Source organism: Pinus tabuliformis, chromosome 8 (assembly GCF_031772625.1).
Source record: "Pinus tabuliformis cultivar Carrire ecotype Pingquan chromosome 8, CPIR1, whole genome shotgun sequence".
NCBI classification, from domain to species: Eukaryota; Viridiplantae; Streptophyta; class Pinopsida; order Pinales; family Pinaceae; genus Pinus; species Pinus tabuliformis.
In genome coordinates, this window is record NC_142294.1 from 234,205,705 (window position 1) to 234,231,996 (window position 26,292).

General features: G+C 40.3%; 1 protein-coding gene across 4 annotated transcripts in view; it reads right to left on the minus strand.

Annotated features, from left to right (window-relative positions):
* The window catches only part of LOC149234979 (uncharacterized), a 178,721-nt gene that overhangs the window by 82,881 nt on the left and 69,548 nt on the right, over positions 1–26,292 (minus strand). For 2 of the 4 annotated variants that reach the window (XM_089372032.1, XM_089372030.1), the window contains exons 2-6: positions 20,915–21,030; positions 20,675–20,779; positions 20,426–20,555; positions 19,970–20,290; positions 4,967–5,093 (exon numbers count right to left, since the gene is read on the minus strand). The gene's annotated coding sequence lies outside the window, so the exon portion shown is untranslated. The remainder of the gene's footprint in view (positions 1–4,966; positions 5,094–19,969; positions 20,291–20,425; positions 20,556–20,674; positions 20,780–20,914; positions 21,031–26,292) is intronic. The other 2 variants (XM_089372033.1, XM_089372031.1) reach the window with 1 other exon arrangement.

Genomic DNA, 26,292 nt, shown 5'->3' on the forward strand with positions numbered 1-26,292 from the left:
TTTGCACAAATTAAACCACAAAATTTACGGCAAAAACGGGAAAATAGAATCTGAAATTGAATAATAGACAATATAAACATGCAAAAGATCTTAATCTTATTTTATTAATATAGAAAATGTTGGTACAAAAACTGGAAATGGTTGAGGTAATGGCCTCAAAAGATATCAGCTACAACACCGAATCAGGCCAACAAGATCTGAACTAAAAACAATAGTTGCAACCTATGAATTCTGGATGAATTCACCAAGGGAAGAGTTGGGTGCTCGCCCACTCTCACTGAATCAGCCGAGGGTTTCCGTCCTGGGGCTACTGCTGAAGCTAGGAACTCTTGGTTCTCCAAACCTCTCCACAAGAAAGAAAACTCAACTCCAAGATGTCTCCAAATGGTTTCCTCCTCTTTTATAGATCTCCATAGATAGATCCCCAAGCCTCTAGAAGCATCTCATTTTATTATTTTATTATTATTCTAGAAGCTCCTCCATTGACTTTATCTTAAGTGACCTTTTAATTTTATTTTATTTCACTTAAGTCACTTTTGGCCTTTTTCCTCCAATTAATTATTTTTCCTTAATTAAATGACTAATTAAAGCCATTTTTAATCAAAGAAAATGGTAAATATCCCACCATACTTTCTTTGATCACTGGAAGTCACTTCTCATCATCCCATCTTGTAGATCTTCTCATTTTGGTTCCAACGAGCTATTACACTAAGGTATTCCATCAAATATTTCTCCCAAAATGCCACCTCAAGCGAAATTAATTAAGTCAGGCCCAATAATAACCCCGTTTTCTGAAATTTGTGAGAATGCAACAAAATGAAAGGAAAGTTGTGCTGATAATAGAATATGCCAAGTGAATGCCATCAAACCCCATAAAAACTCCTCAAAACTCCCCCAAAACCCCTGATGACATAAACTTGCTCTCATCACCTGGCCATCCTGTGCCTTGGAAATCCACCCTAGTTGTACTATAGAGGAAAATAAAAATGGGGGCACGACACGATGGAAACCCCTATGGTGACGAACTTGAAGAAGATCTGGGATAGTGACTCATAGTTGTTTGATCCTACTATGTATCGCAGATTGATTGACTCAGTAACTATCTTATGTATACCATGCCTGATATTTGTTATGCAGTTAATACATTGAGTCAATCCTTGGTGGAGCCTCATCGTGTACACTGGGTTGCAGGTTTGCAACAAAACACATACTGAGGTACTTGCGAGGTACCATTGAGTATGGTCTGATGTATGCTTCCAATGGTGAATGGCCACTGTATGGGTTCACTAATGCTAATTGGGCTAGTAGCTCTAATGATTGAAAGAGCACCTTTGGATATTGTTTTAGCCCGAGCTCCGCTATGGTTTCATGGTCTAGTAGGAAACAAACCTCTATTGCTCTCAGTACATCTGAAGTTGAATAAATTGTTGCTATGCGGCTTGCTGCAAGGCTATATGGTATCGAAAATTGTTCTCTAATTTATTTGATCAAATGTTGGAGCAAACTATTATCTATTGTGATAATCGAAGTTGTGTGAAGTTATCTGAGAACACGGCGTTCCATGACAAATCAAAGCATATTAAAATCAAGTATCACTACAACCAGAATGTTGTCCAAAGAGGAGTTGTGAGGCTCAAATATGTTCCTATTGATGAGCGGGTTGTTGATGTATTTACTATTGACAAAACCGTTGTCCCGAATGAAGTTTGGGTATTTCAAAGAACTATTTGGAGTTGTTAAGAACCCTTCTGAGTGAGAGGGAGCACTGATTACATAGCATCATCATTAGACCATCTCCCATAGGCTGTGTGTCGTGTGACATTGTGGTCCGGGAGATGGATTCCTCCCATAAGTTGTGCCGTGAGACATTGTTGTCCGGGAGCTGTATTGATTATTCCTCCCGTAGGTTGTGCTGTGAGACAGTTTTGTCCAAGAGATGTATTGATGATTCCTCCTGTACGCTATGTGCCATGAGACATTGTTGTCTGGGATATGTATTGACGATCCCTCCTGTAGGTTGTGTGTGTCGTGAGACGTTATTGTCCAGGAGATGTATTGATGATTCCTCCTATAGGTTGTGTGTCATGAGACATTGTTGTCTGGGAATGTATTGATGTTTCCTCATGTAGGTTGTGTTGTGAGACTTTGTGGTCTAGGAGATGATTAGTTGGTTCCTCCCTTAGGTTGTGTGCCATAAGACCTCATGGTCAGGGAGATGCTTTGAGACGATGCTATGTATCTTTCCTTATGATGAGTATGAGAGAAAAACTTAGATTGTGTTCTTTTCAGTTAGGTTGTGGGCGGAGAGACGTATGGATTGGTTGGGAAGATTGACCTTATGAGAGAATGAAAAACTACCTCCCTAACTAAGAGGGAGCATTGAAAAATAATATAGCTATAGTCAGCATGTTTCATTGCAAACATGGAGAAGAAATAGAAAAAAAAATTGACACCTACAAGTCGGCCCAACTAAGCCCTACAAGTCGGTTCCAAGAAGGTCTTCATGTCGGCCTACTAGGGCTAATTAGCCCTCGCATGACACCTATATATAAGTGTTCGTTGGCTCTCATTTCATCACCACAATCACACAACAAGTTCGGTCTTTTATTGCATAGCTTATTCACATGTGCGAAGAGGATAAAGTATTCTTTTTGGCTGTGATTTCTATCTCTTTCAAAGGCTCGTTGACTATAGTGACTTGGGTGCTTTTGGGATCATCTTAACTTCTGTTTTGTTCATCTTTTAAGGCCGAAGAACCTGATTGGGAGTTTGCCCTTTTGATGTGGCATTCAACTGAAGTTGACCGAGGGTTTTGCTTGTAATCTTGGGCGGAATTTTGGACAGTTTGTTGGCATATTTTGTGGTGATTACAGTGACAATTTCGGCCTCCTATAACAGTGACTACAGGCCTAATTTTCGGCCTCTTTTTGCAGACCTTACTCATTGGACAGAACTGGTTTTTATCTCTTTTTATGAACAAACTGTGATTTGCATTTCATTGTTGACTATTTTGGATTTGTTGGAACATTTTGATGTACTATTGATGGACAGAATTTCTGTTATAAGGAAAGATTTTTTGGGTTTTTCCTTGGCTGTGAGCCTAATCTTGGTGTCTCTTGCTTATTGTCTATTGTTCATTGCCTACTGAGATCTCTATTTACTGCTCTTGTTGAAAAATTAATGGTCAAAGTTTTTCATATATAGCTACTTGTTGATTAAAGGACAAAAAGGGAATTGTTTGTATCAACAGAAGTAGTTATCAATTGTGAAAAACTATTCTAGTCATTGCATCACTAGAATTTCAACATGATTGATTATTAGTGGACTAGGATGCCCCATTAACCCATTCATGCAGCAACACTTTTCCTCAGCCTCACATTTTCCTACAAATGCAACCTTGATTTTAATGGTGAGGTGATGGAAGAGCTGCATACTTTTCTTTATAGGACAGTAACTAATGTTGAGGTTTGTAGCACAATCAATCGCGAGATAGAAAGGTATCAGGAGGGTACTAGACTATTTGGCTTTGATGATGCCATTAGTGGAAGGACCACTTTGATGCCACGTAAGTCATTAAAATTTAGAACTTCAAATTTTTTAAATTCACTTGTGTTCGATTTGAAAGTTTAATTATGTTTTCTTCATTTTCTATTTTCCATTTTAATGAAATGTAATTCAGTTTAATTTCTTGCTTATTTGTTGTAGATGCTCGGTGGCGAAACTATGGTGCAAGGGCACCAATTTTACAAAAGATTACCATCAAAATTCTCAATCAAACCTATAGCACTTTAGGATGTGAGCGCAATTGGAGAGTATTTAAAAAAATACACACAAAGAAACACAAATTAGAACTTCAAACTTGAACAAAGCAATTACGTCTAATGTAACTTGTGACCCTCTCATATATTGTGACCCTCAACACTCATTATATTTTTATGACCCTCTCACAGGTTGGAGTTATCATGTCTTAATGACTTGGTGTATGTCCATTACAATCTCCAACTATGAATGAGGCAAAACGATAGAACACCAATGCCATTTCCTTGTACAATAATGATGTATTGTCTAAGTGGAGAGTGGATTCTGAGCAGCCTATCATGGAGGAGGCACCTAGATGGTTAGAGGGGGGACAAACGAGGAGCCGGAGGAGGAGGGGGAGGAGCAGGAGAAGGATCAATAGGAGGATGAGGCAGTATCAGCACCACCTTTTAGAGAGATTGATGAGCCTACTCTATACCCACCAGTCACCACCAGACACTTGTTGCAGTGCCAAAGCCTTCTGCTATTAGGGGCAGGCCTGGCAAACAGCACATCATCTTTTCTCATAAAAGGTGGAGAGGGCATTAGCTAGCTACTAATTTTGTTTTTGTTGTCATTGTACATCTATCTCATTATGATAAGATACATTTATATATGTAATGTCAGTTTGTATTGGTTCTCTATTTTTGAATCCTTGATTGGATAATTATCAGACTTCAGGATTCAGTATCAACATGGATCATTTTTTATTTGGCTTCCACTATATATATATATATATATATAGATATCAGTGCTTTCTCCATATTTATGTGCCAGAGTGTTTATCTGATATTTTTGTTGTTTTATATATTTAAATTTTTTTTAAATGAATATATTATGTATTTTTTATGTTTTCCTATTTTTCCCAATTTTTTCGCTGATTTTTCCAAAACAATGTTTTCTGGACCTTTGCTGATTTTTTGCCGATTCCAATTTTTTCAACATTGGCCTTGCTAGATGAGCCAAAGAATCTTTGTTTTGAGGACAATATTGGTATTTTTCATAAAGGAAGTCAACACCATTCAATTGGTACCAAGGATAACACATTTCTATCAACCATTGAGTTACAATATTTCAATCTGAAAGATAGACATGATTGAAATGGATTGTGGCCAGATAAAATGCCATATAAACCTTGTTATGTGGATCCAGAAAAGGAAAAACAGACCTGAAGCTAGAAATTGCAGTATGTGGTAGCCACGTTCTTCACCATATAATGTTTGTTCAACTTTGTTGGCTTACATCAAAGCTGAAGGTCCTTGTATATTCTCAGACGAGCCTTCAAAGGGTTGTTACTACAAGTTCCATCAGGAGAAAAAAGTGTTAAAGATGAGATTACAATAGGCTCTTATCCAGCGAGAGGTTTGGTTGACATGGCTTGCTTGCCTTTAAGGGTGTACACTGTATACATTAAGAAATTAAGTTTCACATAATATAAAAAGGGTTTTGGAGCTTCTACTTTTGAAAATCAAAACAAAGCTTCAAAATATCAAAATATAAATACCATTTTTCCCAGCATTAACACAAGCAGATTATTTATGTTAAATTTCACTACATGTAAGAAGACATGAAACCTAACACCCTAGAAACTAGTAGAGCAGAAAACTTGCGAAACTTCTGGCTTATATGCTATATCTACAAACACATAGCTAACTGGACATGCAAACAGAAAACAGTAGTCTGCAGCACTTAAAAACACATCTCTGTTTCTCATCAACTCAGAAAATCATAAACTCAGAAAAGAAATCAGTACAACAGGTCACTCACTGAAGTTCAACAAAACGTTGTTTAACACCTTACCTCTGCCAATATTTTACAGACTAAACGGCAGGAGGAAAGGAATGGAAACACTAGAACAGTGCACCTTCCTACATGAGGCAACTACCAAGAGAGATGTGTGCCCTGTTACCCACCAAAAGTGGGTGACCCCATAGGAGAAATTTTTCTCCTATCATCTCTTCTGGCTGGCAGCTGGCAGCCCCTGACAGCCACTAGTAGCCGATGACGATGTGCCATTTATATCTCCGCCACCTGCATCAGTCATGTTTCCTCACCCATCTAGCAAGAGCACATGTTGGAAGGTGGGCTTTTGATCAAAAGGTACTTTATTCATTTTGCAATCAGGTGCTTATGATTGTTTGTATTTGGGCATTTGACATGGATTATGGGGTAGCTTGGAAGAAAGAAGGGTCTTGGCCATGATCTTGCTACCTCGCCTTGAATGGGGGGCTACTTTCCCTAATGGCCGAACAGGTATAGGAGGGGCACTACTTGGGAAATCATGATTGAAATAGCATAGCTCCATCTCTCCTTATTCCTTACCACTTTCCATCTTACATTACAAGCCCCTATTCCATACTTACCACTTTCCATCCTACATTACAAGCCCCTATTCCACCTCCATTCTTCGGGTTCAACTAACCACTAATTCATTGAGGTTTGGCACCCTCACGTCCTCATGCCTAGGTAGGGCCTGGAAATTTGCCTTGAGAGGTTGGTGCAGCTAAAAGAAATGGAAAAAACATATGATGAAAAAGAAAAATCAAAATGCAAAAGGTAGTCAAGATATTCAAATTAACTCGTGGGCAAAAGCCAAGCATGAGCTCTACCTCACTCATTACGGCCATCACCCGGTTCCCTAGCCAATCTTGCCCTATCACATAAAAGACAAAGAACCCTTACCAAGTGTTAGATAGTTTAATTCTTGATTCCTCTTTCGTGATAATTACTTATGCATGTTAGCTATCTTTATATTACTTTTATGTTATCTTCATCGAGCAATTATACAAATGTTCAAAGCATAAATATCACAAAGAGACAAATAACACCAGAAATTAGGCTCCAATCCAGGGCAAAACCCCACAAGAGGGAAAACCCAACAATCCTTCTCTTATAGAATCGGATCAAAATGAGATATCCAAGGCCCAAGACCCAAGACCAAGACCAAAAACTGCCACAAAGATTCCAAGTCAACCCTCCTCCAAGTCTCCTCCAATCAAGTCAAATTCAACGAAAGTCAACGCTGGTCAAATCCTCTGAAATCTGGACAAATCACAGAAAATTTCAGCCCTGCAATAGAGGCTGAATTTTGGCCCTGTAATGACCTCAGAAAACCACAGAAAATTTGCACATGTGAACAAAACTAGGGCAGAAAACTCATCTTCTCTCTCTCCTTTGACTTTGGTTGCCCTTTTCTTCTTGATCAAGTGCAGAAATGGTGTGATTTGATGATGAATGAATGATCTTCCAAGAGGTCAAGTTGACTTGTATATATAGTTGTCCAGGAGGGTCGAATAGGTGCCACATAGGCCGACTTGTCCAAGGAGGGTTGACTTGGTCTTTGTTTGACTCTTTGACTCAAAATAAAAATTATTTTTCTTTTCTTACAAAAGTCCAAATGGGACTTGACTCAAATACATTTTTCTTTTTTACTAAATAAATTCTTTTTTATTCTTTTGACTCTATAAGCATGAAGAACATGTTTTTACCAAAAATAAAATAATAATAATAATGAATATAATAAATACATTGATGATGAAATTACATTACATTATGAAGACCGACACTAGTTACAATTTCAACACTCCCTCTTAACTAGGGAGGTATTCATAATGACACAACAGGATATTCTCAAGTTGAAATATTCATATAAGAAAGGATCTGGATTGATAAGCATCAATGATGATTTACATCAACATAGCCAACACTGTCAAAATACCAAGGCCCTGACAAGTAAGCTCTATCCTTCCACTAGATCAAGGCACAATGTTGGGAGGCATAAACTTGGACACCACCGCCTCTCAAGGCATATACCCTACCCGAGTGTTCCCAAGGTATGACCTCATAGGACAATTTCCTAATCCAAGGAAAAATACATCTTCCAAACCATTTGTTGATTTTTAATGTACCTTGGACAAGTGGTTTCCCATGGGTTAGTCTCTACCTACGGCAAAGTGTCCAGAATAATTTTTTTCCTAAGTGTGACTTTATAAAGTGAAAGTGACTTTATAAGTAGTAAAGTCAACGTTAAATTATAAAGTGAAAAGTGACTTTAGACATAAAGTACAATGTGGGTACTTTATTTAATAGATGAGTTAAAAAATAGAAAGTGAGAATTAAATGCACATTTATTCTCATCCCTTGATCTAAATGAATCCGAGCCATTAGATCTTAAAGTTGCCCAAAAGTCATTTAGGGAAACAAAAGGGGGAAAAGAAAAGAGAGACTACATTCATTCTTCATGAACAGATTGGAGAAAAGAGGCTGAGAGCTGGAGAAAAGTTCTGAAGGAGAAATTTGATACAACAAGGTGAAGGAGTGATTTTTGGGCAAAGTTGGGCATGGAAATAAAGGCATAGAAGACAGCATAAGGTACAGTACGAACAGCATTGAATGCTTGAGTTGCACATCGTTCGAGAGAAGTTTTTGAAAAAAAACTTCGTACAGCGGTACAGAAATCCGTACAGTAATTATAGTACAGTTCGTACAGTTGTATCTGTACAGTACATATTTTCAGCTTCAAATGGGCACAATTTTCAAGGAGGTTTGGGTTGAAGAAATAAGTTGTACTTTGATGTTTTGTTTTGTCTGCAAATGTATTTTTTCCTTAACTTGAAAGATAAATAAATTTGAAGAGCTCTCTAACAGGTTTTCCCCGGAGAAGATTGAAGGGGTTTTGCCTGGGTCTAAGTTGACCAAAAATCTGTGTGTATTTAAATGTGTGTTGTTGGTCTGGTTATGTCCATATTTATTTTCAGCATGTGTTGAAAGTCCCATGTGTTTTAATCTGAAAATTTCATTTCCATAATTCTATATGTTAAATATATGTTTATGGGAAAGGGCATTTAACTGAATGGGAGTGATAAGGTGAAATTAAAATTGGGTTGGGTTTGCAGGGAAAAAAAAATTGGTCATTAAATTTCAACATGGTATCAGACCTACAGGCTAAAAATTGCAGTTTGAACAACAGACAGTAGTTTAGGACAGCAAACAGTGGTTTGGACAACAAACTGAATTTTTGGACAGCAAACTAATATTTTGGGATGGCAAGGTGAAATTTCACACAGACTGAACTTTTGGGACAGCAAGGTGTGTTGGAAAGTTCATTTCTCCATTTTCTTGGTTTTGTAAATTTTGGACAGCAGTCATGGCCATGTTGTTAAGGATAGAGGACAGACTAGATGGGATATCCAACTATGTCATTTGGAAGGACAAAATTCGGACTGTGTTTGAGGAGGCAGCTCTGATCTCAAGATTTTGATCTTCTTTTTTGTCATATTCTCAACTTCTACTTTGAACTCTTGGAACTTTTCAAATACGTCATCTTTAGACTTTAAGAAATATATTCAAGTCTTTCTGGAATGATCATAAATAAATGTTACATAGTATAGATGACCACCAAGTATTTTTCTGACATGGGTCCACAAACATCAGAGTGGATTAGGTCCAAGATTTCCTTGGATCTTGAATCACTGCTAGGGAATGATTTCTTCACATTTTTACCAAGGGGGTGCCCTTTACAAACTGCTTCATATTCTTCCTTCAATTGGGGCATACCGAGAACGTAGAGGATGTTGTTCAGATGAATGTTCCCACCAAATTCTAGCTCTAGGGAGGTAGATCCAATTCCTTTGACCAAATAACTATTTAAACATTTTTTAGACAAGCTTGGGCTTGTGAATATCTCCTCCCAGATTGAGAGGAAGTTAGGATGGACACCTCCATGTGTCATGTACTGTGGCCAGGGCCAACAACCATATGTCAAGTACATGAACACAGATAAGGAGAATGGTAGATTGGATAAGCATCATGGACCGACATTCTTGAGACATGCATTGTGACCAGGACTAATAGTCATAAGTCAAGTACATTGATTTGGTATAAGAATGGTCCGGAGGACCGACATTTCCTTGTGTCAAATATTGTGACAACAGATTAGGAAATGGTCCTGTGGAGGATGCACTTTGGTGAACCTAGGTGGAGTATGTGCCTCAAAGAGGCGGTGTTGTGTCCTACGAAATGCCTCCCAGTGTTGTGCTCCGATCTAGTGGAGAGATAGAATTTACTTGTCAAGGCCTTGGTATTTTTACAATGTTGGTTATGATGATGTCATCATCAATGATGCTTATAAGTTATCAATCTGGATCCTTTCATGTATGAATATTTCAACTTGAGATTAACATGTTGACTCATTATGAATACCTCCCTAGTTAAGAGAGAGTGTTGAAGTTGTAGCTAGGTTCGGTCTTCATAATGTAAACTTATCATTGATGTATTTATTGTATTTATTATATTTATTATATTTTTGTCAAATCATGTTCTTCATGCTTAGAGTTAAAAAGAGAAAAGAATTTATTACGAGTCAAAAGAAAAATTGTTTGAGTCACGTCCCATTTGGACAATTGTAAGAAAAAGGAATTCGAATTTTATTTTTGAGTCATTAGTCCACAAGATGACCAAGTCAGCCCTCCTTGGACAAGTCAGCCTAGTCCTCCAAGAGACACCTATTCAACCATTCTGAATAGCAATATATAATGGACAAGTTCAACCCACTTGGAAGCACATTCATTAACACAACAAGAAGCAAATTTGAACCTAGTGAAGGAGAAGAGAAAGCCCACTCAAAGGAGAGAGAAGACAAAAGTCAAAATAAGAAGAATATTCCCTTGTTGACCAAATCTTTGATTACAAAAGTTCGCACATGTGAGAGATTTGTTTCTCTGTGGAAAAGGTCTGAAATTTTTGACGTAACCATTGGCCAAATTTCGGCCCATTGTTGTAGGTCCGAATTTCAAAACTTTGGCCAAATTTGGAGCAGTTTGACCAGCATTGACTTTGACTTTGGAGCTGATTTGGAGGAGGGTTGGACTTGGTATCTTAGTGGCAGTTTGGTGTTGATCTTGGTCTTGGATATCTCTCATGTTGATCTGATTCTATAAGAGAAGGCTTGTTGGGTTTCCCCTTGTGGGTTTTGGCCTAGCTACCAACCTAATTATGTTGTCTCTTGTCTCGTTGTGATCTCTATATTTTCCTAAAAGATTGAACATTTGTATAATTGCTTGATGAAGAAGACATAAGAAGTAATAAATAAGATAATTTCTAATTCAGTTGCAATTGAAGGTGTTCAGGAGCGACCTCTTTTTCGAGGTACGTTGTTGGTTCGAGGTTTAGGGTTTAGCGCTTCAAACCTGCAGAACCAGAATCAGCTCTGGACGCGCATAGGGTTAGAATAGTGGAACTGCTCAGAAGAGGACAAGGACTGACCCATCAAATGGTAAACGGGGGGTCCATTGGGACCCCATCCTTTAAACAAATAGTTATGCAAAAGCAAGCAGCGCAGGAGGGAGTAAAGATAACAGGATATGGAAAGCTTAAGCAAGATAGCGAAAAAAGCAAAGAGAAGAAACAAAGGGTACTCAGAGAAACAAGCAGCAACCCAAAAATGAAAGAAAAAGAAAGCGACGGAAAGGAGGACAGCGAAAGGAAGGATGATACAGGGCAAAGACACATAGCCCATAAAGAGAAACAAATAGAGGAAGGAGGGGAACGGGAGGAAGGGAATCAATCAAAAGAAGAAGAGAAGAAAGAAACCGAACCAAACCCCAGCAACAACAAAGCAACAAGAGGAGCATGCAAACCAAAAAAAGCAGAAACCCTAAGAGTGGTGATCACAGATCCGGAGATACAAGCCTATAGAGAACACATGTCGGAACATGCAGCAATATGCAAGTTCATGGGACTGTGGCCAACTGAAAGAGCGCCATGTCAGCGGATCAGGCAGCAATGGAAACCCAAAGGTGATGTCAAACTGCACTTAGGAGCAAAAAGTTTCTTCACTGTTGTTTTTACGAATTTAGAGGATAAGGATAGAATTTTTGATGGGGGTCCTTACTTCTTCGCTTCAGCGGGTCTCTACATGAGGCCCTGGAAACCCAACTTCGTGCCAGAAAAAGAGACATTCACACAGGTCCCAGTGTGGATCCGTCTTTTCTCTCTTCCAATAGATCACTGGGGCCTGGCGACACTAAAGCAAATAGGGGATCAACTAGGAACTTTCATCAAAGCCTCAGAAGCAACGATGCAAAGAAAATACACTTCCTGCGCGAGAATTTGTGTGGAAATGGATGTATCTGGAGCTTTACACGAAGGATTATGGCTGGAGTTTAGGGATGAAGACTATTTCCAAGCTATCGACTATGAGCAAATCCCCTTTCGCTGCAGAAAATGTCACGAACATGGACATTTAGTAAGAAAATGTCCATTAAGCAAAATAGGGGAAGAACCTAAGCCAGAGCAAGCAGCAAAAAGCAGGGATGCCTTTATAAAGCCAAAAGCAAGACAAAGGGCTAACAGAAAAAGAACGAACAGAATAGGAGCAGCACAAGGCAACACCAGCAACGCCTTTGAAATCTTGGAGACAGATACAGATTCAGAAGAACAAAATAAGGAATCAAATAATAGTGAAGGGAACAAAGAAATGACAGGTCATGAAACAAAAGAAGGGGAGGAACATCCCCTCAGTATAGTAGTCCTAATGCAGGAGCCAATAGGAGAGCGAGAGGAAGATGCAAATATGCTCACCAGTGATGGTGGTAGTGAGGAAATGGAGCTAAATGAGGTTCTAGAGCAGGAAGGAATGAACTTACCAGTCATGGCAGAAATCTGGAAAGCTCAAGGAATAGAGAATATTCCGGAAGAAGAGATTAGAAAGATCAACAATCTATTCATTGCAAGGCAGAAGGCGGAGATGGATAGGCAAAACAGGAAGTTAGGCATAGCAAAGGGAATAGGCAGCCATTCAAAGAGCCTACTATGCAACTCAACCAGCTCGAAACAGAGAAGGAAGAGAGGCCGAAGAACAAACGGTGAAGTATTGCAGGAACTAGGGATTTTAATGTTAAATTCGGGCAAGATGAAGGCTCTGAATGCCTTCCCATCTTACCAACAATCTATCTAGTTAAAAATGAAAGTTATATCGTGGAATGCAAGAGGGCTTAATAGCCAAGCGAAACAAAGACTTCTAAAGAGAAAATTCCAAAAAGAGAAACCAGATATCATGTTCATACAGGAAACCAAATGTGCTAACAACAACATGGCGAATATCAGCAAAAGGCTTGGGAAACACATAGAATTTATGGAAGTAGCCAGTCAAGGTTGGGAAGGAGGTTTAGTAACTCTTTGGGACTCCCGAGTGATTCAAATCCTCTCGGCAGAAGCTACAAAAGCGTTCATAGCCATGGAAACTCAATTGATAGGTAATTCTGAAACTTACTTATGCACAAATGTTTATGGACCTCAAAAGCTAGAAGATATATTCTCCTTTCTCCGCTCCCTTTTAAGTTTAAAGATTAAATATCCCAACTCGAATCATGGGGGGAGATTTTAATATGATAACCTCTCTTTTGGAAAAGAAAGGAGGAATTAGAAAACTCAATAAAGATGCTGAGCTCTTCGTTGAATTCATTGATTCTGCCAAACTAGTGGACATCCAGCCAAAAAGTGGAACTTTCACCTGGAATAATAGGAGAGGAGGCGAGAAGCAGATAGCCTCTCGTTTGGATAGATTCCTTATTTCAGAAAGCATTATACTTGAAGGAATAATAGTGGAATCCAACATCCTTCCTAGTGGAGGATCGGATCACTGGCCAAAATCTTTGGTAGCGGCCATCCAAGGAACCCCCAGAAACAAGCCTTTTAGATTCAAGAAGTTCTGGTTGAATCACCCTAATTTCATTCAACTGGTGGAGAAATGGTGGCACGAGCCAATGGACATCAGAGGAACCAGAATGTTTAAACTTCAAAGCAAATTAAGATACATCAAAAACAAAATAAAAGAATGGAATACAACAGAATTTGGGAACATTTTTAAGGAGAAAACTATCATAGAGGGAAAGTTAGAACAGATTCACAAAGAATGGGCTAATGGGCACAACAATGAGGACTCAGCAGAGCAGGAAAAAGTCCTGATGCAACAATGGCAAGCACGCTGTCAACAGGAAGAGACCTTATGGAAACAGAAATCCTGGATACAATGGCTAAAGGAGGGGGAACAGAACACTAAGTTCTTTCATAGGTCTGCGCTAGACCACAGAGGGGCTAATAAGATACTCTGTCTCAACAATGAAAGAGGGGAAACTTTACAAAGTCACCAAGAAGTAGCAGCACTGCTCACAAGGCACTTCAATCATATAGCACAGGAGCCGCAAGCAAACAGGACAGAAGCTATTGAGGAGCTAACTCAGGCTATTCCTAAAATTATTACAAATGAGCAAAACCTAGCTCTTATTAGGGAAATCTCTTTGGAGGAGGTGGAAGAAGCGGTTAGAAGTATGCCGAATGACAAGGCACCTGGGCCTGATGGTTTCACCATCAATTTTTACAAAGCCTGCTGGAGCTTTGTTAAGACTGAAGTTTGGGAAGTAGTAGAAGATTCAAGACGCTCCTGTTCTATCCTTAAATCGCTAAATTCTACCTTCCTCGCTCTAATTCCCAAGGTAGAAGAGGCCAACTCTCCAGAGAAATTTAGACCTATAGCCCTGTGTAATGTAATATATAAAATCATATCTAAAGTCATAGCCAACAGATTGAAGCCCATTCTTCCTGGCCTCATTTCGGAAGAGCAGTCGGGGTATGTTGAAGGAAGACAGATCTTGGATAATATTCTTCTAGCCCAGGAAATGGTTCATACTCTTCAGACCAGGAAAGTAGCAGGGATGTTGATGCAGCTTGATCTTTCTAAAGCCTATGATAAGGTCAACTGGAACTACCTTGAGGCCATTCTGAACGCTTTTGGCTTTGATAAGCAGTGGACTAAATGGATCCTCGCCCTGATTAAATCCACTAAGTTTTCCATCCTTGTCAATGGCTCCCCCTCCGACCCTTTCTCTCCCTCCCGAGGCATCAGACAAGGAGACCCTCTGTCTCCTTTCCTTTTTGTAATCCTCATGGAAGGACTGAGCAGACTCATCAACAAAGCAAAGAATGAGGGAAAAATCAAAGGACTACAACCCCTTCATTCCATACCAGCGACAACGCACCAGCAATTTGTGGATGACACAATGCTGCATGGGACGCCAACTGTGAAAGAAGCCATGGCTTTCAAGAAAATCCTAAATCTCTTCAGCAAGGCTTCAGGTATGGAAATTAATCTTTCAAAATCCACTATTTTTTTCTTCAATACTCATTTAGCCATTCAGAAGCATCTATCTAGTATTCTAGGCTTTCGAAGAGGTAGCCTACCCTCTAAGTATCTAGGAGCCCCTCTAACAGACAAACCCTGGCAAAAGATACACTGGGAGAAAATCATGGTCAATATGAAGAAGAGATGTCAGCACTGGGTACACAAAGCACTCAATTTCGCTTGAAGATTAGTCCTCACCAAAGCAGTATTGCAAGCCATTCCGCAGTACCTGCTCTCTATCATCCCTGCCCCTAAAGGAATCCTACAGCAGATTAGAGCGATCCAGAGATCTTTTGTCTGGAATGGCAATGTAGAAAAAAAATGGGCACTTGTTGCCTGGAACAAACTTTGCAAATTGAAAGAATCAGGGGGCTTAAATCTTGTCGATCCCTCCATTATCAACATGACCTGTGGAGCCAAGCTCTGGTGGAGATGGTTGAAGGAACCCAATCTTCCATGGGCCAGACACTGGAAGGAAAAATATACCCCAGACTGCAACATTCAGGAATTAATAAGGCTGCAGGAGGTTCCTGAAGGGTCTCCTATATGGAATTTAGCAAGAAAGAATCGCGACATTGTGCAGGATCACAGCTTTTGGGAAATCCGAAATGGGGAAACTGCCTTATTCTGGGAAGATGCTTGGCAGCAACTCCCAAAGCTTGAAAGACCAGAGTTCGCAGGCCTTAAGAGACAATGCCAGGACAGGGGCAGATACACAGTCCATCAATACTGGAATCACAGCAGCAGGGACCATGAGTGGAGAGAGTGGTTGATCAACGCCACAGAAAGCTCAAATTAGAAAACCAACAATATAAGAAATCTTCTCGACCAACTAAACAAAAAGAAGATAAGAAAAGCTGAAGAAAAAGACCAGCTAAGATGGGGCATGAAAGGGAGTGGTAATTTTATGCTCAAGGAAGCCAGGGAACATCTCGAGAATGCAAAGCAAATGGAGGTGATGCAATGGAGTAATAAGGTCTGGGACACTCTGTTTTGGCCTAAAATTAAAACATTCCTATGGCTCCTAATGCGAAGAAAAACCCTCACTTGGGAGAATCTTTGCAAAAAAGGGTTCCATGGCCCTTCTCGATGCCCCATGTGCAATTCAGCTGAAGAAACAATGAACCATCTCTTCAACACTTGTGAATGGGCTTGTCACCTGTGGAAATGGGCGGAAAACATCATGCAAAAAACAGATCGAACCAGGGACTCCATCCAGGACACCATCATGAATTGGCAGAGCGGGTACTCAAATAATTTAAGAATTAACAGCATATGGAAAACCTTGCCGGGATTTATAACCTGGACCATATGGAAGGAACGGAATAGAAGAATCTTCCAGAATGAATACAGAGACATAGAGCATTCGCTAGATACTATAACCCAAAATATAAGACAATTAATTCTGGTTAAGTGCAGAGTGGAAACAGACGACCAAGCTTCGGCTAGAGACTTACACATTTTAAAAATCTTCAAACTGGATAACAGCCGAAGTATGAGCACCACGAATTGCCAGCAAAATCCAAACACCGCGTCAATTGGCTGGAAGCGTCCCCCTGCAGGCTTTCTTAAGCTGAATTTCGACGGAGCCTCCAGAGGCAATCCTGGCTTGGCGGGCATCGGAGGCATCATAAGGAACCATGCAGGGGAAATTCTTCACATCTATAGTAAAGCCTTGGGGGAAGGGACTAATAACGAGATGGAGTTTGCTGCCATGGAACAAGGACTCAGAATTCTCAGAGACACTCAGGGTGGCACCGCGGTGGTTGAGGGAGACTCAGAGTTGGCAATTACAGCGGCAAGGAAGCTCTACGGAGGAGCGAAAGCAAGTAAGGTTACTAAACATTGGAGACTTGCCAAGGTTACAGACAACATAGCAGGTATGCTGGGAGTAATGAAAGGTCTGATTTTTCAGGCGGTGCGACGAAGAGCTAATATGGTTGCGGACCACCTGGCGAACTATGGAATCGAGCACCCAAACACCATGTGGGACAGCTGTTGGCAGAATATAAACTGCCCGGAATTAAAAGAAAAGTGCATCCAGCTCTCCAGGCAAGATCTGGGTGACGACAATCGGGAATGAGTGGGAGGAAGAACATAACCACGTCACACTATGATGGGACACGCTGGCACTGCAGATGCCATTAAAGAGTGGCAGGGGGTAGAAGGACACGCGAGTTCGGCGCAATTATGGCGCGAGCAGAGGAAAGAGGATATAGGACCAGATATGATAAGTAAGGATATGCGCCGCCGAGACCAGATCAAGAGGGGGGACACTTGGCAGGTACTGGAGCGGGAGAGAAAAGGTGACCGTAAAGAAAAGAATGTGAGCCACTACACAAACAATTCAACATCACACAAAAATTATTATGACAGGACATGCAAGTTGCGTAGAGACAGACGGTATGCAACTGGTAACATCCCAGGCAACCTCTATTTAACTTCCACCAGAGGCAGAGGAAAAAGCACTGTTTTATCGTGTAGCAGACCAGAGCCCATCCATTCTGCAGAAAGCATCCAGAATTACACCGTGAGAGTTGGCACGACAATGGAAGGGGAAGGAAGTCGCAACGCGTCGGCAAATAAAGATCTCAAGAATGCCAGAGAAATGTATGAAACGCGAACCTCGCTAAAGAACAAGCATAAGATCATTGACCTGGAAGCCATGGTCCATGAGGAAGAAAAGAAGCTATCGGACCAGGACATAGAAAGGGAAGTGGATTGGCTTCAGGACCCCGGCACTGTAACCACGCGGGCCACTCAGTTCGTCAGGACTCAAGCAGAGAGCTGGCGCATGAAAACACTACTTGCTCAAGCCTTGAGCATGCAGGCCAATAACGCAGATCAATTGCGAAGAGACTAGCATATCTCAGAGGCCAAGACGGAGGAACACATCGCAATCTTAGAGAGCCTGGACTTTAAGGTTAGTGCGTTGGAACAAGAGGTCGATAGCATCTCCAAGAAGCTCACAGTGCTGATCAAACTCCTAAGGCATACTATTGGACAAGATTCAAGGCAAGCCGAGCATCCGAAGGATGAACCGATGGGAGATCATCAAGGCCAGCATCCCAAGCCTGCGCAGGCAGGCATCTCAATTTCTGAACCAGCTCCGGAGACTTCCAGAAATTATGTGGTGCTCAAAATGTAAAGGAGTTGTTTTGATTGCGGCTGGTTTCCTTGTTCCTTCGGCTGGTCCTCTATGTTCCCTGCTGTTAAGCTGGTTAGTTGGTCTGTTGCTGTTCCCTTCTGTTATGCTGATTAGTGTGTCTGTTGTTTCTGTGATCTGGCTGCTGCCTCATTCAGGCAGATGTTTAAGTGTTTATCTTTTGTTAAGCTATATGACAATGCCACCCTACGTGGTGTGCTTATGACAGTTTGGTTAGCCCTTTTTGGTCAATTTTGAAGGTAGGCCTGCAGTCTGGCGGCCCTCGATCTGCTAATGCAGATTTTTTGTACTATATTTTCCTCTTTTTAATATAAATAGCTGACTTACAAAAAAAAAAAGACATAAGAAGTAATAAGAAGACATCTAATATTCACAAGTAATTATCAAAAAGATAAATTAGGTGTTAAACTTCATTGCACTTGATTTCTAAACAAACAATGCCCAAAGGTGCTAGGGCATTCCATCAAGAGAGGTATATATCATCATGTAATATCCACCTTTAGCCCATGCGAAAGCTAGATCATCAAGTGCAAAGCCTTTTCTTCATGATAGGCATACCAAGTAAAACATCATAAAGGCATCTGACACATCCTCATCCATGTCATCAAATATCAACCAAGGCACCTAGTGAAACCAAAAACCCTAGGCCATCCAAAGCTCTATCAACCTGTAGCACTTGCCTTTGTGATAAAAAACACTAGAGTAATGAAAAATTCACTATTGTAGGCTTCATGAGAAATTTGGGGTGAAAAGGCCTCTCTCAGTCATAGATAGAGCCATATGACTAGATGAAGTAGCAAGGAGCTTCCCCTCAAGGATCTGAACCATTTTCTTAACATGTCAAGAAGGCCTAGATTTACCAATGGATTTCCTCAAGGAGGCTACCCGAGATTGGAATGCAGCCGCTTTAGCATTGGAATGGGAGGATAGACCACCCTTGGATGCAGATCCATGGCCAAAGGGCATAAGATGGTGACAGCAACTAGGTGAACAGAGCAGAGCTTAGGGTTACCACTACTTTGTCCGTTAGAATTCTACATTAGAGATTCTATTGTCTTATATTAAGGAGGTGCTACAGAATAATTAAGTTCTGAAATTGGGTAAAGTTATACCTTATATTATCAAGGGTAAGGCAAGTTAAAAAGAAATGGTGTTCATCCTCAATCTCCTTTGTATCGCAAATTTCGTAAATTTGTTCATCCCAAGGTGTCTTTGAGTTAGTCTAGTAGTCAGCTTCACTCAACAAGTGACAAACAATAGTCCCGATTTTGACAATATTTTTTTTTTTAAGCTCATAATGCTGGAAAATTAGTTTTTGATCAGGCAAATTAGGATTTATAAAATCTTTGTTAATGATTTCATTGTCTTCATCAGTGTTATCTTTAAGCTTAATAGGGATGTAAATTTAAAATTATAAATATTACTAATTTGATTGCCTTCTTTTATGTCCCTCTAGCTAAGACAAGCCTCTAACCATTTGTAAGCCTAAAGTGGCTACTACTCACTAGAAGACATAACAGGGAGCCTATTTTTGCTCAACTTGAGCAATTTGTTTTTAGAATCTAAAAAATACTCAGTTTAGAACCATCTCATGGACAGCTGATGGAAAATGGAATCTTCGGCCCAAAATATAGGAATTTGTATCCAAAAACATGTAAAGCAAACAGATGAACAAATAAGCAAGACAGCCACGGAACTAAATCAAACATATCGCAAGTGCTGATCCAAATTCTTAACAAATAATAGAGACAACTACAGAATTAAAGCAACAGTCAAATCAAGAGAATAGAAACAAGAACAAATGAAAATCTGGTACAACAAATCACCTGCTTGATTGTGCCAGCAATACCCGGATTGAACATCCAGTCAAGGCACTGTACTTTGCAATTGCATTGCAACCATCTTGATCTTTATGGAGCTACAGGACCCTTTCATACCATATGCAATATAAGAAAATATGGAGCAACTTCCAAAGAGCCACGTACTTACCAACAAACCCTTTCTGATCACCATTGTGCTTTCAAGACAGAACTATGCATTATTTCATGAAAAACTGCAGTTTCCTACCATATTCATAGAAAGCTTAAAGAAGACCTCAAAGCATCTGAATTCTTGAAAGCTGGCAATCAATGAATAATGGTCATCAGCTGTCAAAAAGAAGTATGTAACAAGTCAACCTTGCCTGTCTCAAAGACCAACTTGCGACTTGAGCATGGCATAACCAAATTTCTTCTGTATCATCAACATAAACCAAAAGCACATTAAAATAGAATAAAGCTTACCGCAGTTTGAACATTCAAGGGATTCTGTTAGACCTCAAAGAAGTAGCTACAGCCCAAGGATAGCATGGAGAACACATTCTCCATAAATTAGAACAGTGAGGCTAAAACCACCCCAGGAATGTAACAATAACTGCAATGAAACAAACTCAAGATGACACTTCAAAATTGCAATCTAAAAATATGATGAAAGTTCAAGAAAATGGCTCATAATTGAAGAAGTGTTACAAGCAATGAGTCCTCAGTTCTCACCAACTGTAATCCTGCTGGGAACATAAAAATTGAACATTGAACAGTAACCTTCACAGCAGGCACATCAAGGTTATCAAAACCTTATCTGAGTCATCTTCCATATACCTTGCAATTCAAAGGTCTAAGTGAGGAATAGATGATACTAAACTCATTACACAACTGTATGGGGGTAAAATCTTCTTATTCCAATTAGGAATGGTAGAACTTATGATGCCCTTTAGATATCTCTAAGAGGACTACCTATTCTCAAATTAACTTTGTTCCCCACAGAAGCAACCTTCAGTGCTATCCATAATATCACGTGTAATAGAATGTATCCACAACACCAAGAAAAATAGCCCTCAGAACATTTTTTCCTGCAGTTTAAACCCATATATTAGAGATGGATAATATACAATGACTATCTACAAGGTTAATGACCACAAAGATTAGGTCAATGGGATTAAAAAAATACATCCAGTATAGACACAAGTGGTTATACAAAGGCAACTCCTATCAATGAGGACTTAATAAAAGACGCCAAAAAGGAGTTAGAGGACAGAGAAATACATGTAGATAATAAAATACATAAGACCCACTAGATAAAATTGAAGAATAATTAACAGTTTAATGAAGTTGACACCCATGAAAAAGTCAAATGAGTTGACCATTGACACCTCAAACATCTGAATATTCCAGTTCTGCAGTCACATACAAGGAGCTGGATATCCTGAGTATCAAAGTACAGAAAATTTGATTCACTCACCATGGTAAACTGTAGACTCATAAGAAGAGGTCAAGCAAGCTTCACTAATCCCAAAATTGGTTAGAAATTTCATGACACTAATCCAAAGTGATAAAAAAGTCAAAGACTGTCAAATTGGAGACCTCAGTGGCATGTGAACATAGCCTACAAGCTGACACATAGAACTATCACAAATTTAATTGGACCTATTACCACCCAAATTAACAGGTCTGGCTAAGGTCTTTATCAGATGCTAAGGTGGTGCCACACAGGACAAATGTCCACCATCACCTCAGCACAAGTCCCCACTCTTTAAACCAACTCCTACAAAGCCAGGGGAGACTTCCCTACACTAAATACTCTTCAAAGCAAGTTAGTAGACCAATGTCTAATAATACCTCTTGGCTTGATGGAATCTAGGAATTAATTTTAAAGATATTTGTTGATCTGAAGATGAAAATCTCATTGCAGAAAATGCAGACTGTTACCGACCAAAAGTGGGTGACCCCTAGGAGAACTTTTCTCCTAATCATCTTCTTTCAGCCAGCAGCCCCTGACAGCCACCTTGTAGCCGATGTGATGTGTCATTTTATCTCTAGCACCTACATCAGCCATATGTTTCCTCGCCCATTTGTCAAGAGCACATGTTAGAAGGTTGTGAATCCAATCCAAAAGGTATGTTATTCATTGTGCAAACGGGTGCTTATGCTTGTTTTCATTTGGGGATTTGGCATGGATTATTGGGTGACTTGGAAGAAGGAATGGTTTTGACAATAGTTTTGTTCCCTCACCTTATATGGGGGATTAATCTTCAATCCTAGTCCAGTGGGACCTCCCCTATTGGCCCATGGCTTTAGGAAGGGAACCACTTGGAAAACCCCAATTAAGATGGTGTGGTCTTGTTTTTCCCATTCCATATTTATCACTTCCATCCGTACATTACAAGTCATATACTCCATCTTTCCTCTTTGGGTCCTGTTACCCACCATTTTGTGGGTGATATCCCTAAGAGAAATTTTTTCTCCAAGATGGTCCTCAGCGAGCAACCAGCAACCCCTAGCAGCCACCAGCTAGCTCATTGGGACATTTCTCCACGACCTGAACCAGCCATGTGTAATGTTCCAAACTTAAACAAACAGTGATATACAAAAGAAAATAAGATTCATACATAGAAAAAATAAACGATCAGCAAAGACTCAATCCGCATCAAAAATGAGAACCAGCTGAGCCATTTTATTAATGGAATGGAGCAAGTACAATAGCGTAAAAATGCACCTGGGCTTGCCTCAAGGGCAAGCTTGATAGAACCCAGGTGTCAAACAGTTATCTCAATGCTGGAAAGTAACTGCTCCTCTAATGCTCTGCGCTATCTCCCAGTAACTTACAACTGCTGGCTGGAAAGTAGCTGCAAGAAACCCCGTCTCTGGTGCTCAGAAAATGATGAAACTTAAGCCACAAGCTCCTTGGTCAAACCCACAAGAACCCAGAAAGGGTTTGCCTGAATCCAACCTCCCAAATTCGACCTCCTCTATGGCCCACACCCTCCAAATAGCTCCATAAATACGGTCTGCAAGAGATGGCCACAAATTCCTCCTCCAAGCTCTGAAAAGGAAGCAAACACCACTCCAAATATATCCTCCAATTTCCATGGCAAAGCTCAGTCTCAAAGACCAATGCTCTACCCACTAAGTGAGCTCCCAATACTGCCTCTGCGCTGGCCCAAGTAGTGTGAAAGTCACTGTCAAGCAAGAAGCAAAATCAGCGCCCAAACTCTCCCAAATGCTAACAATCCTCCCTAGCCTCCTCTCCGGAAAACCTCACATCAAAACACCACTGCTAAGCACCACCAACAAACTCGGCCTCCTCTCCACTGCATCCTCCAGTGATACGCACCACCTGGAAGGAAATGCTACTGCTGCAAACAAAAGGTAACTTTGATTTGATGTTCATTTTAATTTTTGAACAACATCTAGATTGACAAATACAGGGCTACCAAAAGAGAATTGTAGATGTCACCTACAACTATCACTCATGTGGTTAAATGAAAGATCCTAAAGGAAACATGACTTGGAAGAGGTACTTGTATGAAGAAAAGCCAAATGTGGATTAAAAGACCACTTTTCGATGAAGAAAAGGACGACATGACTGACATCGTTCATGAAGGAAAGTGATGGATGGTCGATGCCCTACGAAGAAGTCTCAAAAGATGAAGGCTCCATAATACTAAAGATGAAATTCATGACATCAAACGGAGGAGCTCTACAAGCAGCAAAAGGTCCCATGATCTCCACCAAAAGAAGAAAGTTGTTGTTGGAAAACAAGTCCCTAGTTAAGAGGGAGCTTGGGTACATTCCTTTTTATAGGAATGGGTACATTCTTTCATAGGAATGGGTATGTCCTCCCTAGTTGAGAGGGAGAGATAGACACATCATTCTTGTCTTCACTTTGGAAGAAAGGATGGAGAATTGGGTAAGCATCTGGCATCAGATACTCTTTGAGGATGTGGTAGGGCATCCAAGACAAGAGTAGTTGAAGAGGACCGTTATTCTTTGAGGACTAGAAATCCAAGATAAGAATAGTGTTGGAAGGACATACCCTGTGAACACCCAAGTGGGTATGATCCTTGATAGGCAATGATGATGATGTCTATAAATCATTGGTCTTGCCATCATTGTGCTCTGATCTTGTGGAGAGATAGAGTTGTTAGTCAAGGCCTTGCTATGTGACAATGTTGGATGATATAATGTTTATACAGATGGGTTACCAATCTGACTCTTCTTATGAGAATTCTTCAGATTGAGAATGTCCAAGTACCTTGTATGGATGATGAATATGTTAAAATTGGCAACTAGGGCCAAACTCCATGTGGGTCATCTTATTTATGGCAGCTGATATTTTTCTTGGATTCCTCTCGTCGAGAGGTGTAGGATTGATCTAACGATCATCCGATTCCGACATGTATTTATGGAGATATGAATTTATTTGTATATACTTGACAATTTGTCAAGGTTGGCCAGCAAGATAAAGTGTGTGGCACACCCCCAGCTTAACCTCAACGATTCATATAAAAGGAAGACACCTTGTGGCATTATTTCACATCATCTCAACACTCATCTTCTCTCTCTTAATCTCATTGGGCCAGCGTAGGAGCAGTTTCTCTCACACGTGCAAGAGGAAGGACGAATTTTTTGTTCTAGGGCAACGTTCACTGTTTCTAGGGCAGCGTTGACTTTCTGGGCAGCGTTGACTTTTCTGGGGCTGCGTTGACCAAGGTGCGGGGCTGTTAAATGATGCGTTGACCAGGCGCATGTTGTTTGGGTGTTGCGTTGACCAACGTTGACTGATTAGGGCTAACCGCAGGCTGTTGATTATTGACTGTTGTTTTGACCGTTGACTAAGCACTGTTTTGGACTGCCGAAGTTTGTTGTTGAAGACCGAGTTCTTCAAGGTTGACTAGAGGTCAATCTGGGGTTGTTTGACTAGCTTTGACTTTGTTGGTTGCTGATTTATTATTGCTGATATAAAATATCAGACTTGTGATATTGTACTATCTCTCTCTCTCTGCTGAATTATTGAAGATTATAGAAGAATTGATCAAAGGGTTTCCCCACATTGGGGTTTGTCCCTGGCTAGCCACCACATTTGGTGTCTCTTGTCTTAGCTTGTCTTCTGTTGATTTATTTATGTTCTATCAGCATTTTACTTTATGTTAATATGATTGTTAAACAGTGAAATTAAGAAATTGAAGTAAATTGCTCTAAGCATAGAACATACCATAACTTAACATGGTATCAGAGTTGAGGTGAAGACAAAGCCCAAGCAAGAGCAAGAGCAAGAGCAATCACCAAAGACTATTGGAAAAAGTCTTAAGACTTCATGGGTTCCTCATCACACTTCCCCGCCGAAGACAAGCTCCGTGAGAAGTCTGACTATCACAGATGGAAGATGTCTCTCGATCTGACATTGGAAGAACATGAAGCGTTGGCCAATGTGAGAGGCAGAATTACAGAGCCTCCATCAAATGCACCGGCTGCTACAAGGAACAAGTGGACTAAGGGTGAAGTCAAAGCAAAGAAGATCATCCGTGACTCTATTGACAAGCGCCTAGTGGCCTACATTTCCGAGTTGAACACCTCCAAGGAGATCTACGATAGACTGGAAAGCTTGTTTAAAGTTAGTGAAGCAAATCAAGTTTTGTTCCTCAAAAATTAGTTGAAGGAAATTAAGAAGGGAAAGATGAGGATATGCAATCCTAGTTCTTAAGGATCACCAAGATCAAGAATGATCTCCTATCGATTGGGGAAGTCATTCCTGACAGGGAACTGACTATCACAACTCTTGGAGGGCTCCCATCCGAATGGTATGTATTTAGAACCACTCTTCTCAACAATAATGTAATTCCGGGATTTGAGGAATTGATGGCGAGATGCATTCAAGAAGAGACTAGGATGGAAGAGCAGGAAATGCCTTCATTTAAAGGCAACCCCACTGCTTTCTCCTCTCATGCTAAAAGGAGAAATAATTTTGGGTCTAAATCCAAAGGAAAGGCTGGATCGAAAGGTGGAAGGAAGGGAAGATGTTTTGTTTGCAATAAATTCGGCCACTATGCGAGGGAGTGTCCAAATAGAAAAGACACATCTCATGACGATGATCAAAATCACTCCCGGGGCAATTCCAACCACAATCAAAGGAATGGCAGGTTCAATGGCAAAGGAAAGAGGAATGCCAGAAATCAAGGAAGTGATCAACCCTCCAAGAAGGCAAGGAACTCCAGATATGAATCTAATGTTGTTAACAATAAGCAAGATGAATATTATATGATATCAGCCCTCTCTACTACTCCTCCAGACTCGTTGAGAAATTGACTTATTGATAGTGGTGCCACAAGGCACTT